This window comes from Palaemon carinicauda, chromosome 20 (genome assembly GCF_036898095.1).
Source record: "Palaemon carinicauda isolate YSFRI2023 chromosome 20, ASM3689809v2, whole genome shotgun sequence".
Taxonomy (NCBI): Eukaryota; Metazoa; Arthropoda; class Malacostraca; order Decapoda; family Palaemonidae; genus Palaemon; species Palaemon carinicauda.
Window position 1 is genome coordinate 101,185,244 of NC_090744.1, and position 14,663 is coordinate 101,199,906.

The 14,663-nt window shown below is 40.7% G+C and overlaps 1 long non-coding RNA gene across 1 annotated transcript; it reads right to left on the reverse strand.

Moving 5' to 3' along the window:
* Positions 1-255: 255 nt before the first annotated feature.
* LOC137659560 (uncharacterized) lies at positions 256-14,367 on the reverse strand. Its single transcript, XR_011047576.1, has 3 exons — positions 14,256-14,367; positions 8,278-8,403; positions 256-457 (listed from the first exon to the last, which is right to left on the reverse strand). It is a non-coding gene; the product is annotated as an uncharacterized lncRNA (long non-coding RNA).
* Positions 14,368-14,663: the final 296 nt, after the last annotated feature.

Genomic DNA, 14,663 nt, shown 5'->3' on the forward strand with positions numbered 1-14,663 from the left:
AAATAAAGACACTGAAAAACTTGAAATTATCTGACAATATCATTGTTGTAAGGATTTACATTAGATATTTACTGTAACTTTACTCAATTCATATCTTCAATTAATGATTGCTGTTGAATTTGTGGGATATAAATGGAGTGACCATTGAAACACGAACCCCTAACCTCTCAATAACTCTGGTCAATTGAACATTTCAAGATACTACGTAGTAGTTCAAGATATTTTCCAAAAGGGTATGTTAATACCACAGAAACATTTGATGATAGACTGGCTGCTTCGATCGAGACTATTCAGTGCTCCTATTGAATTTTTTTGTCTTCGTAAGAAACTTTCTGGATGTTTCCTGTAGTAAATCTCCAATTATTCACTGGTTATCTTCATCTTGGTATATTTAGGAATGTCTCATAATACTCGGTGCAGTTTTCTTCAGTTTAGTTCTCTCTTTTGATGAGCTAGACTGAAAAATAAATACAAGATGTTAATTGAACAGATATATCAATCTTATTCAGATATTTTACTGTGCACTTCATTATCAAGACTATACTTTTAATAAAATATTGTGCATGATAAACTACCAAGGATATGAAATACAGTATTCTAATGTATTAAATATAAATTAATGGAAATGACAAATCAGGCATGTCCATTGTCTATGTTATTTACAATTGCAAATACAGTATTACAACCCAAAGTATATCTTGTAAAGGGGAAAAGTATTACCTCCTCAATGCTAAAAATGGAAAACTTCTCTACAATAATCTGATGATTGTCCGCTGGTAATTCCATGAAAAAGGAACTCTCCTAATCCTTCAAATAATCTTAAAAAAATGCTCAATAAAGCATAATTCCCTGAATGAAAAATTCTGCCATATACCAAAGAGGATATATGCCCATACAAACAATACTCAAAATAAATATAAGATAGAATTAATTGACAGTAACAATTTTAGATGTAGAATATTGCTTAGTATACACAAGTATGATCATCATCATCTCCTACGCCTATTAACACAAAGGGCCTCAATTAAATTTCACTAGTCATTATGTATCATGAATTTTAAATCAATACTTCCAAATTCACCATCTACTTCACGCTTCATAGTTCTTAGCCATATAGTGTCTTGTAGAGGCCAGTTAAAAGTTTGGTAAACTAATGGCCAAACCATCCCCATCTACCTTGAACCATTATCTAATCCACATATGGGACCGAAAGTTATCTCTTTTTCATTACTAATCCTTTCCTGACATTTAATCCAATATTCTTCTGCGGGCTTTGTTCTCAAATCTACAGAATCTGTTGGATATTGTTTCGTTGTCATACTACAACTCATGACCATACTGTAACACCCAGCTCACTAAACAGTATGATTTTTATTTGTAATTTCAGGCTATTTGATTTCCAAATATATTCATAGGATCAGAAATTTTTTATATTATTCCTTTTAGTGAATTAGGAGTATAGTATATATTTCACAGAATTCTGTACTGATTATCAGGATTGTAAAAAACTTTTTATATAAACCCATAAGAAATATAAAGCATTAAAAGAAGTATGTGACGTGGTATTGATATGGAACTAAATTAAAATATATTTTCTAAAGAGAGAAAATACCTAGTGAAAAATACATGGTCTAAGAAAAAATTTATGCCTCCAAGTACAGATTTTTCTTCTAACTGAAAAGTGTACAGAATTGCTATTAGGTCAGGAGTGACTGCTGCTTATCACAGAGGTTTCCTCTCTTCAAAATCTGAATCCCATCCATCTAGTACTATTTGATCTTACAACTCGCTACACAATTCACTATTCAATCTTAACCGAATCCAATCCTACTCTGAACTAGTGACTAGCCAATCTTCCCTTAATCTCATAAAAAAAAATCTCAATTTATTGACTAAAACAGTATCCTAATTCATTGAACAAACATCACCTACAGATTACCTTAGTTTCCTCTATTGACCTTAATATTAGTTAAATATATTAAATATCCAATCATGATATGTGGTTTACTGATTTTCCAGTCTTACCTTAAGCCTTTTAAAATCAAACCTACTCAAGCGAAATATACCGTAATTCTAAAGCTAAAATTGTAGTTGACTGAAATCTGAATTGAATATACAATCCTAATTCAATTTCACTGAGTAGCCAATCCTTAATTAATATGAATAGAAATTCTACCTAAACCTATTAGTAATTCAATATTACCATCACCAACTAAAGGTTATTCACACAAGATTTATCTAAAACTTGAAACTAATCAATTAAAAAAATAACCATGTCCATCAACTAAAATATAAGATAAATCTGTTGACTAATTTTGTAGTCAAATCAATGATTTGAATCTTTCGTGTCCAACCAGTAACAATCTCTCAAATAAAACCAATGAGTCAAGGCCTTGACTTGTCTCTCGAGTCAAGGCCTTGACTTGTCTCTCGAGTCAAGGCCCTGACTTGTCTCTCGAGTCAAGGCCCTGACTTGTCTCTCGAGTCAAGGCCCTGACTTGTCTCTCGAGTCAAGGCCCTGACTTGTCTCTCGAGTCAAGCCCCTGACTTGTCTCTCGAGTCAAGCCCCTGACTTGTCTCTCGAGTCAAGCCCCTGACTTGTCTCTCGAGTCAAGCCCCTGACTTGTCTCTCGAGTCAAGCCCCTGACTTGTCTCTCGAGTCAAGCCCCTGACTTGTCTCTCGAGTCAAGCCCCTGACTAAATTCGCAAATGAATCCACTGGGTAATTATTCCAAGTCAATCCACATAATAAAAAATTCTCACTCCACAGACTAAGAAAGTTAAGGCTAGATACATGGTTAAAATCTCAAGTCGATCCACTGACTTAAATAAATTCACATACAGAAATTTGAAATTAATTCAATGACTAAAATCTCAAATTAATCCAATGACTTACATTTCAAGTAAATCAAATGACTTCAATCTCAAGTCATACCACTTTCTAAGACCTTAAGTCAATCCACTGTCTTAAAACTCAGGTTAACTCACTGACTAAAATTTCAAGTCTTTACCTATTCATAAATCTTATGTCACCATCATCTCCTCCCATGCCTATTGACGCAAAAGGCCTCAAAATTTTGTCAATAACACAAAATATTTAAGTAACATGTACTTTTCCTAATTACACAAACTTTCATCCTTCAACAGGAGCAAGCTCTCTGTAGAGCTGGATATGACTTAAAACTAATGGGTGGTGGGGAAGCCACTGAGCCCACACTTTGACCTTTTACCTAAAACCTAGGAGTTGCAGAGTGATTGAGGGGGAAGAGTAACATGATGGTTAGGAAAAATACAAACTATAAAATTTATGATTTTGTAATGTATGAATGCAAACCGTCGTCATTTAATAGGAGACTTATCCTTACGAAGGTGAAAATCCCAATGAAAAATTGGCTGGTTTACTTTCCTGGAACTTTAGTCCTCTATGGGACCAAATAGTGGTACTGTACTCTTGTCAACCTCCTAATAACCTATATACAAATATGAAGCAGATTTTAAGCTAGGCCACTACCAGGGAATGGCATACTGTCAAAGAAGAACTTATATACGAGGAGGATATGTCTAAATGCATGGTCATTATGAGAAGCTGGGTGCATACATTTATCCATCCTCTCCCTTGTCTGGGAAAATGGGAGATACTTTTACACAAACTTATTACCTAGTTATTTGATCTTGTCGCTTGCCTGCATTTATCATCCAATTCAGCAAATTACAGAGCAAGTGCTGTTTGCCAAGGAAGGGTGAGAGAGAAGAGGTAAAAAGTCAAGCCAATCTTTACTCTTATTCCAGACTTTAATTTCAACCACTACCTTAGTCAAGATGTTTCTTGTCCTGTGAAGGGTCTATATTTGCTACATGATTTGAGCAACTACCACTTGAACAAGGATATCGGTTACCAGTGTGTACTACCATAGAAAATGGGATAAAAAAGGTTCAGTTAGACATTTTCAAAAATTGCATCAATGACAGTCTCCTTGGATATTTTCGATGTCTGACCTTGGACAAATCTGGAATTGTCCTTTCATCTCCTCGCTTGCAAGAACGCATGCCCGTTTGTCCCATTAGGCCAGAAAGAAATGGTTCTAGGGTCTTTTCCTTTACTCCTTCCATTGCTGTAGGAGGAATTATACTCTTACAAGAACAGGAAAGCAAGTCATCCTGGTCCCTGTTAGTCACTTTTTGTAGGTAGAGACGAAGGGGGACTTGCTATGATGAACAGCTAAGTTCTAAGCTCTGGACACAAACTACTGAACTGATGAGATAGAAATCCACTTTTAGAATGACTTGTGGGATAGGTAAAGTTATGTTGTTTCCTTCTTTCATTAAGAATAGGCCCGCTGAGGACAGACGAGGGTCGAAGGGGGACTTGATATGGTGAATAGCTAAGTTCTAAGCTCTGGACACAAACTACTGAACTGATGTGATGGAAATCCCCTTTTAGAATGACTTGTGAGATAGGTAAAGTTATGTTGTTTCCTTCTTTCATTAAGAATAGGCCTGCTGAGGACAGTCTTGAGTCAAAGACTATTTACTCCGTCTTGCTGGTTTGAGTGGACTACTGTACTTGAGAGGCCTTCAATCTTCTAAGATGTTCCTTGCACCTTGTCCTCCCTAGGAGCTCCTTATGGGTCTTGTCAATTTCCTTAGAGTTCAAACCTAAGATCTAGTAGAAAATTTGGATTGAGGGCTAAGCATTATCTTTCACATCAAAGGTAAGAGGAGCTTTCCTGATGAAGGAAGAAAGAAAACTGCTGATCTGGATACCATTCTGCATGTGGATACTTGAATGATATCAATGTCATGCTGAACCTTGCTGTTGTAGACACTGGTGACTGCCCAGCAAAACAGGAAGGTTGGAGGAAAGGAGGAAGCATATAGAATCCCACTGGAAAGTTCTGATTGCTTAGTAAAATTTGCAACATTGGAGTAGGAACTGAATGGAAAAACAAGGCAGAAGTAGTGTGACTTGAAGGTTTTGGCCTCTAAGCCTAGAAGATATGTTGAGCCTAACAGCATCTGATGTACTATGAGGACATGTATCAGTATCTGATGTCCTAAGTAGTCATATACCCAAGAATTAACCAGCCTAACTTTGTTCAGCTTTGCTGATAAAATGAAAAAGACTTAGACTGGTTTGGCTGTTGACAGGTTTCTGTAGGAATGGTCAGCAAGGACTAGGAGACGAGAATGTTTCACTCACTATTTTTGTGTTTATGATTCAGATGGTATGGTGTCGTCAACCTTAAAGATTCATGGAAAACTCTAGAGGATGAAACAGGAAGAGGGAGGTTCCTGGAAATACCGCCGCTCCTGGTATGTACAGTACCATTGTTCTAAGTACATCCTGTTCTCTGAGCAGTGCATGTCATTCTACGACTGACTGCAGCAGCCTCGACAATATTTTTTTCTTCGGGAGAAAAGCAGGAGTATCAATTCATTGGAACTGCAATCAGTGAATATTAACCTCACTGTTGAGTGAATGATGACAAACTCAAAGATCAACCCCTGGGGGGATAAAGTTCAAGAATGTGGAACAAGTACACTTCAAGCTTAATTATGTAGAGACACTAAGAATAATGGCCATATGTTTGTTCCAACGCACATGGTTCTGGTTTGTAGACTCCACACATGGACATCTAGCACATACGGATCCAGTGCTTGGAGATCCAGCACATAGGGCTCTGGTTCGTGAAGATCTTGGCATGAGCGGATACAGCATATGGGGATTCAGTGCTTAAGTGTTCTGGCTCTTGGAGAGTTAGCTTGTAGGGGCCCAGCATGTGAGGACAAGGCATATGTGTTCTGGCTCTTTGAGATTTAGCTTGTAGGGGTCCAGCATGTGGGGACAGTGCATATGGGGATCCAGTGCTTAAGTGTTCTGGGTCTTGGAGATTTAGCTTGTAGGGGTCCAGCGCGTGGGGACAGTGCATATGGGGATCCAGTGCTTAAGTGTTCTGGGTCTTGGAGATTTAGCTTGTAGGGGTCCAGTGCGTGGGGACAGTGCATATGGGGATCCAGTGCTTAAGTGTTCTGGGTCTTGGAGATTTAGCTTGTAGGGGTCCAGCGCGTGGAGACAGTGCATATGGGGATCCAGTGCTCAAGTGTTCTGGGTCTTGGAGATTTAGCTTGTAGGGGTCCAGCGCGTGGGGACAGTGCATATGGGGATCCAGTGCTCAAGTGTTCTGGGTCTTGGAGATTTAGCTTGTAGGGGTCCAGCGCGTGGGGACAGTGCATATGGGGATCCAGTGCTTAAGTGTTCTGGGTCTTGGAGATTTAGCTTGTAGGGGTCCAGTGCGTGGGGACAGTGCATATGGGGATCCAGTGCTTAAGTGTTCTGGGTCTTGGAGATTTAGCTTGTAGGGGTCCAGCGCGTGGAGACAGTGCATATGGGGATCCAGTGCTCAAGTGTTCTGGGTCTTGGAGATTTAGCTTGTAGGGGTCCAGCGCGTGGGGACAGTGCATATGGGGATCCAGTGCTTAAGTGTTCTGGGTCTTGGAGATTTAGCTTGTAGGGGTCCAGTGCGTGGGGACAGTGCATATGGGGATCCAGTGCTTAAGTGTTCTGGGTCTTGGAGATTTAGCTTGTAGGGGTCCAGCGCGTGGAGACAGTGCATATGGGGATCCAGTGCTCAAGTGTTCTGGGTCTTGGAGATTTAGCTTGTAGGGGTCCAGCGCGTGGGGACAGTGCATATGGGGATCCAGTGCTCAAGTGTTCTGGGTCTTGGAGATTTAGCTTGTAGGGGTCCAGCGCGTGGGGACAGTGCATATGGGGATCCAGTGCTCAAGTGTTCTGGGTCTTGGAGATTTAGCTTGTAGGGGTCCAGCGCGTGGGGACAGTGCATATGGGGATCCAGTGCTCAAGTGTTCTGGGTCTTGGAGATTTAGCTTGTAGGGGTCCAGCGCGTGGGGACAGTGCATATGGGGATCCAGTGCTCAAGTGTTCTGGGTCTTGGAGATTTAGCTTGTAGGGGTCCAGCGCGTGGGGACAGTGCATATGGGGATCCAGTGCTCAAGTGTTCTGGGTCTCGGAGATTTAGCTTGTAGGGGTCCAGCGCGTGGGGACAGTGCATATGGGGATCCAGTGCTTAAGTGTTCTGGGTCTCGGAGATTTAGCTTGTAGGGGTCCAGCGCGTGGGGACAGTGCATATGGGGATCCAGTGCTTAAGTGTTCTGGGTCTTGGAGATTTAGCTTGTAGGGGTCCAGCGCGTGGGGACAGTGCATATGGGGATCCAGTGCTTAAGTGTTCTGGGTCTTGGAGATTTAGCTTGTAGGGGTCCAGCGCGTGGGGACAGTGCATATGGGGATCCAGTGCTTAAGTGTTCTGGGTCTTGGAGATTTAGCTTGTAGGGGTCCAGCGCGTGGGGACAGTGCATATGGGGATCCAGTGCTTAAGTGTTCTGGGTCTTGGAGATTTAGCTTGTAGGGGTCCAGCGCGTGGGGACAGTGCATATGGGGATCCAGTGCTTAAGTGTTCTGGGTCTTGGAGATTTAGCTTGTAGGGGTCCAGCGCGTGGGGACAGTACATATGGGGATCCAGTGCTTAAGTGTTCTGGGTCTTGGAGATTTAGCTTGTAGGGGTCCAGCGCGTGGGGACAGTGCATATGGGGATCCAGCATGTGGGGGAAGAAGAGCATCTATGAAGTCTTAAAGTAGTTTTTTAAATACTTATTCCAACTATAATTTCTTATTTCAGCATATATATGAACAGACGAAAATATATAATCGTCCTGAACTGATCCCCAGGAAGATGCAAGTCCTTCATCCCTTCAGGGCCTGGTCACCTGCCTCTGGTAAATCAGAAGCACCCGTTACACTAGATTCATGCTCCAGTTAACCTAAAGAAAGCTGGGCGACACATCAAGAGTCCTAAACAAGGAAACTTCCCCTAGTAATACTTTTCAGAGCACTTTCACAGATCAAAAGTGTGAGTGCACTCAACAAAATCCAAAGATTAAAACAAATCAAAGTAAGAGAAAGTTCCAAGAGTAATAGTGGAAAATATAAAGACCACAGTAACAACACAATCTTAAAAGTAACCTTATTAATGATTCAATTGCATTCAGCTTGAGCTTTTTAAGCTATCTCTTAATAGGACAAAGGCTATATGTAAATGAAGGAATAAATTATTTCCAAATGGGGCCCCCTTAATTAAGGGTAGGTTAGAGTGGGGCCATGTAATTCTTATTCAACATTGAGTAGTTATTTTTATCATATGCGTACAATGAAAAAATCCTTATCTTTGTTATCTAAAAGACAGTACAAGAAATGAAACTCACAGGTAAAAATACCTTCTCGTCATACTCATTTGTTATTAAATGTTAATCATTGTCAGTGTTCATCGATGAAAACTCTGTCCCCCAAAATTTTCAATTAGCAATATCAGTTAAGATGGGACCTTCAACCTAAAAAGAAAAAGAAAAAAAAATTAATTTGTCAAGTGAATCTTTTGAATGTAGATAAATGAAGTCATCTCAAATATTCCAGAATATGATATATTTGAAAGTAATTTGTATTTTTCCTAATTATACAAACCTTGAGCTCTTTACTATGGATATATTGTTCCGGCTTGCTGGAAAACTAGGCATAAACTTTTATGCGAGATATAACAACATGCCACTAGTTAGTGAGGGTAGACCAGCCACCCAATCTCAACTCACACCCTCACGGAGTGAACCACGTCACTCCAATTGCAGGCACAACTTACAGGGGGACAGGTGCTGGTGAACCAAGTATGAGTAAAAAGCTCAAGGTTTTCATAGTTAAACAAAATACAAATTACTTTCACATTTGTCATTTGTTTCAACACAACACAAACCCTTTCGCTCTTCACTATGAAGACTCTCTCTTAAGTGCGAGGAAGTCCTAAATCAGTATGAAAGTATTAGAACTAAGCACTGTAACTTGTCCAGATAAGGATTCTTGGAGCGGTACACTCTGTTTACTTAACTTAAACATTGCCCAACTCACCCTAGCTGGGGACGGGGACATAGAAAATATATTTCATATTTCAGGCTACATAAGAGATATGGTTCTTACATGCTAGCAGGAATGAAGGTCTGGGTACTATTTTGCTTGCTGTTACTACCGAGTTATCAGGGTCGCTGACTGATCTTTAAATGCCATTCATAACAATAAGTCGCCTCATCGGACGGAAAGGGTGAAACACACATACAGTATGTTCAAGTTGTCCTCCAGATATCGGAGGACCTCTAGTAAATATACCTGGGTACCACTTACTGGCTAACAGTAATAGGAAACTTCCAGGCATAAGACACCCTAGGCCGACATCCAGTCCAAGAATCCAGCCAGTTATTGGCTAACCAAGGGATAGAAAAGTCCCCTAAAGCCCACTATCTGAGTCCGCCTCCTCATATTGACCAGTAGGAAGTTTACTCAACTTTGACGACTAAAGGGAGGCCATCATGCGAGGAAACAATTCCAAAAAGTTGAGAAAAAAGGCCCTCTTGACAAAGAAACAAACGTGTAGGTAAGCTGCGAAAAGTAGAATGAGTTTATTAGGGACGAGTAGTACTATGAAGGGAGAGGATATGTAACGGCTCCTCACCTATCCTTCTCCTTAGATTTCTAGACTGGGTTAAGTGTTTGGGGTGCAGATATCTATGGTTATCTACAGATACGTCCCTGATTACTGTATATACAATATCTTAGGATAGTGGTTTTGGGGGTTAGAACCCTGTGATACCCGACGGTAATTCTCTTATAATATCACTCGCAGAACTATTATACAGTAGGAAGCTGCCTAAAGGAACTTCCATCAGGACAACATGGCTTGCGCCCAAAAATAGATTTTTCCTATGTCAAAATCCGCTTTTTTTTTTGTCTGCACTGAATCGGGTTGAAAAGGCCAATCAAATTGTCTCATGCCAGAATCCATATTCTCACGTCTAGATTGTAAAACAGCCGTGCAAAGAATATCTGTCTGGGTATTTTATGTTGTGCAAAGAGCATCTGTCTGGGTATTCTATGTTGTGGAAAGAATATCTGGGTATTCTATGCCCTGAAAACAATACCTCTGTCTGGGTATTCTATGCCGTGCAAATAATATCTATGACTGAATATTCTACCACCATCGTGCTCTAATAAGAACACTATGGTGTGTCAAGAAATGAGTTATTGGAAGGGATTAATAACGGGCAACAGTGTGCCCAAGTTCAGGAAAAATTCTGCGGTGTTGCTGATCAATGTTGTGACATCGCCCAGTGGCCACGGGTCTTTCGATACATCCACTAAGACCATCGTATGTAGGGAAGGAGAGGTGTCTGCCCTTTAAAAGGTTGGTAATCTTTATGTCCCAACCCACATCTCTCATTTGCTCTGATCCTACTCGAAAGTGTAAGGAATCCCTGCTAACACCAAAAGGTTTTCTGTTGCTACTAGAGAGAACTAAAGCTACAAAGTTTGCTAGGGTCCCAAAAAAGTCACATTCAGGTGCCCCAGGAAGTGCAGCCATCGGTGCACCCATAAGAAGTCTTGCTCGAGGAAGGGACATGCCACTTCTCTGAGTCTCTATTTCCTGATTGGAGAGAGCAACTTTTAGAGTTATTTGCTTTTCTAGATATGCCAGTTCTCATGAAGGTTGCACCGGAACAAGGCAAAATCTAAAAGGTTGACTCTGTATCAGAAAAACACCTGTGTCTGCTAGAATCAACCAATCATCTAAGGGACAAAGAGGGCAGATGCATTGGCTTTGACCCAGGGTGTAACTAGTGGACATTATTATGAGCACTTGAGGGGTTAAGCATAACCCAAAGCCCCATATCCTGTACTAGCAAATTATCTCACGAAGGATGACTCTAGGTACATCCAGCAGTCAATATCACAGAAAGTCAGTTCAATGGAAGGAGAGAAAAAGAAGGGGGATGGCACTGGGAACGTCACCCCTCACGAAGGATTGGGATCTTTCGAGGCTCGGACCCTAGGGGGTTTCATTTTCATTCTCTATTTCTAAGGTATCCTCCCTCCCAGCAAGATGGGTAAAAGAGATGTCTTTCCTTAGTGGGAGCGATTCAGTCTTCCCCTCTGGCCTTAGTGTAGGAGGGGCCATTGACTTTACTTCATGGAGCACGATTACAGCATGCTAGAGCTCATATCATGACTTAAGGAATTGGGAGACAATTTGTGCAAGTAACATTTCCATGAGAAACTGTCTTCCCCTCCGACACCATCAGAAGCTGGGACAGATGACAGATTATTCCCAAAAATTCTGCAGTGTTTGGGCTACCTGGTTAAACTACTTGGTAAGGCAGCCAGTACTACCCGTCAAAAACCCCAAAGGCTCAGTTGGTTAAATGATAGGTGTTCATTCATTTGTGAGGTTATTGTGCATTGGGTATTGAGTCGGAAAGGTACAGCTCACCTTTACCCTCAAACCTAAGTAACTACACAAAGGGTTGTAGGCTGTCTTATATTTAATATGGCTATGTAAGGGAGATTGCAGGGGGCGTGAAGCGTCGCCCCCACTAGATAAGAATACTGCTACTAGGTTAGGTTAGATTAGGCTAGGTGGTTTGTTTGTTAGCTGGTGGCCTACTTTATTGCTAATTCTACATGCACCATTATTCGTATATTAAAACAGATTCTTCAATTCATTCCCCAGCCAAAAACCTGGGTTTCCCACTCAAGGTCCACCAAGATTAGAAATGTTAGCAAATAGGGTAAAAATACTTTTCCTCAAAAAATGTAAGCTTTAGATAAAGCACTGAATAATTCATAAGAAAAAAGAATAGCGGGGGGGGGGGGGGGGGGGGAAACCCCTGCATACAGAACACATCCAGTGGCTAACCCCATAGGACACTATGAAGGGTATATGTACCAGAGCGGACTGCACACAGAAGCTCAAGGTAGCCCTATCACTCCACCCTAAGGAGGAGTTGTAGGACAGGGGACAGATGGGTATAGACTAACCTAAGTATAGGCTAGGCCATACAAGAGATAGGTGGGGAGGGGAGAAGAGAAGGGTCTTCCATGGAGGGGGTTCTGTACCAGAGCGGCCACTGAGGAAGGGAGGACACTCCCTAGCCTAAGGTAAAGCAGCTTGACTGAAAACGGTGCATGGGTATAGTTTCAGCAAGGAACAGAATTAACCCCTCCAAAACCTAACCTAGAGCAGGAATGTACGTCCTGAACTAGGAAGGATGGAAGACATATCGCTATTGCAGGAAAAGTCGGAGACCTAGCCCTAGCAATAGAGGAAGGACTAACCGTTCCTCACTCTCGGGCGCAACCCTAAGGGGGGATCATTCCCTTGGGGAGGACAGAGAGGCGATAAATTACTCTGATATGAGCTTGATCCCCTTACGTGGTAGGGGGAGCAAGGCTACACAGAGGGAATGCCCTAAGGCAGGGGGATGAAGGAAGCATATAGGGGTCCTACATGTAGGTTAGGTTAGAAAGACACGCTATCTAACCTGTCCCCTATATGGTCCCTGAAGGCGAAAACACTTGCATCACAGTCAATAGTATTGTAAAATAATGCCACTATCTTCATAAATAAGCCTAGGATCACTGATAAATATCATGCATGAACACTGATATAGGCGCTCTGGCCTGGGGGCTATAGTAGCCAACTGGTATGGGGTCAATCGATGACCGATAAAAAAGCGGCAAAACACGATATAAAAGTTCCTAGCTATGAAGACTAAATAAACTAATAGTATCAATTAGTTAATAAGGCCGAAAGCGTCGTTGAGGCTAACTAAATAAGGCATGCAGAACAACAACGCCATAAAATGGCGGGTCCGGTTGAGGCACAGCTCTGCCACAAAACATCAAATATCTCGAAAAGTAAAATTTACTTTACGGTCAGAGCTTAACTAAACAATACTGGAACCTTGTACTCAACTTTCCAGAAGAAGGCGAGGCCGAAGGTAGCGACATGATGAATATGCAAGTCGATAAAGTAAGCACAGGGAAAATCCGTCTAAGTAAGGCGAGCTACTATGCAAAGGATGAGGACGGACGTGACGTCATTTAGCAATGGCGCCCGTTTGTTTACGTCTCGAGTACCAAAAGTAGCCACGGACGAAATTAGCTGTGGAACGGCTCCCAGCTATTCTCCGCTCTTACACACCGAAGTGTTAAGTCTGTTCAGCGTGTAGATAGCTATGTGGCGCGTTAATACATGCGTCCCCTGTTGATATACGATGTCTTAAGAGGGAAACCTTTAGGATACTCGCTCCAGAAGTTAGAATTCTGTGATAACCTGTGGTTAAATTCTCTGGGAATATCTTAGTAGTTATTTACCCAAGGAAGCTACCAAAAAGGAACCTTCCATCAGGACGCCATGGCTTGAGCCCAAAAAAACCATTAGATTTCTAAAAAATATCCCCATCACTCTAACAGGTTTTTATTTACTTGCTGTTGAAATGAAGGTCAAATTCAGAGAAAGCACATTACAAGAAAAAAAAATTTCTGTACAAAATGTAGTTCCGTCCGTAAACAATTTTATTGAATTTTGATGTACAGATTATTGCGAAATTAATGGACTTCCTTATCAGCTGATTATGGCATTGCATTGAGTGTGTTCAACCTTACATTAAAATCCAGAATTCCCACTCGTGTCCCATATTCTAAGAGTTGTTATGCATAGGTGGCTTAGGCCTACCTAAAAGACATCATGCAGCCTATTCTGCTTTTTACACAAGGATCTGATCCACTAACCATCATCATCATGTAGACTAACCCAACCTGGGACTATTACAAATGCATACAATCAACCAAGCTAACAAAATTCCAAGATTTAATTATATATCACATAATTCGAACTACCCACATAGTTTATGTAGGTAGGCCTAATGGCAAGAAACTCATTTTTTATATTTACATATTTATAACAGCATATCATAAAAGGAAAATGTCACCCATTATTAATTGTGTCTATGATAATCGAGTTTAATCAAGAACAAAAAAAAAACAAAAAAAAAAAAACAATGCAATAATGGCTTCGTTATATAATTCGAAATCAAATTTCATATGGGAAAAAACACAGTATTGAAGAGTTCTCTGAACCAGAAACATCTAAATTTGTTTCAAAGTTCTGGACAAACGAAATTCGTCATTGGTAAAACGTCGGCATTACTGTACTGTGTAATACAGTAAAACATTACCAAAATGTCTTTCCCTATGACACTCAAAACGGAATAAGCTTACCAAAAATGTATTCTTAATATGAAAAATAAAACCTCTGAAGATATCTAAATATATTTGTCCTCGCATGTAAATAAACGTTACAAACCTCTGAAAAAGTGTGGGACGAACATCGAAATTGTCGGGAACAAGGAGAAGAAATTTTGGCTTCGTATTCTTCCGGCAACGACGAACAACCGCGAACAGGGATGAATGGCTAATGACACTATTGCCAGATGGGTTAGCGTAAAAATCCCTAAAACTCGTGATGAAAAATCCCCAAAACCACTCATAAATTCCCATTTCCAGAAATATATATTTCTTCTGATCATGTAGGCTTTATTAATATAGAAATTACTCACTATACTTCATGTAATTGTAAGTAAACTAATTGCAACAATAGAAAACTTTACTCATCTCTGTTTCTTCTTCATAGAAATATGTACAGAATATAGTCACCAGTCATCCAAAATTCCCAAATCTAAGGATAAATTTCCAAAATGTAGGAATAAATCCC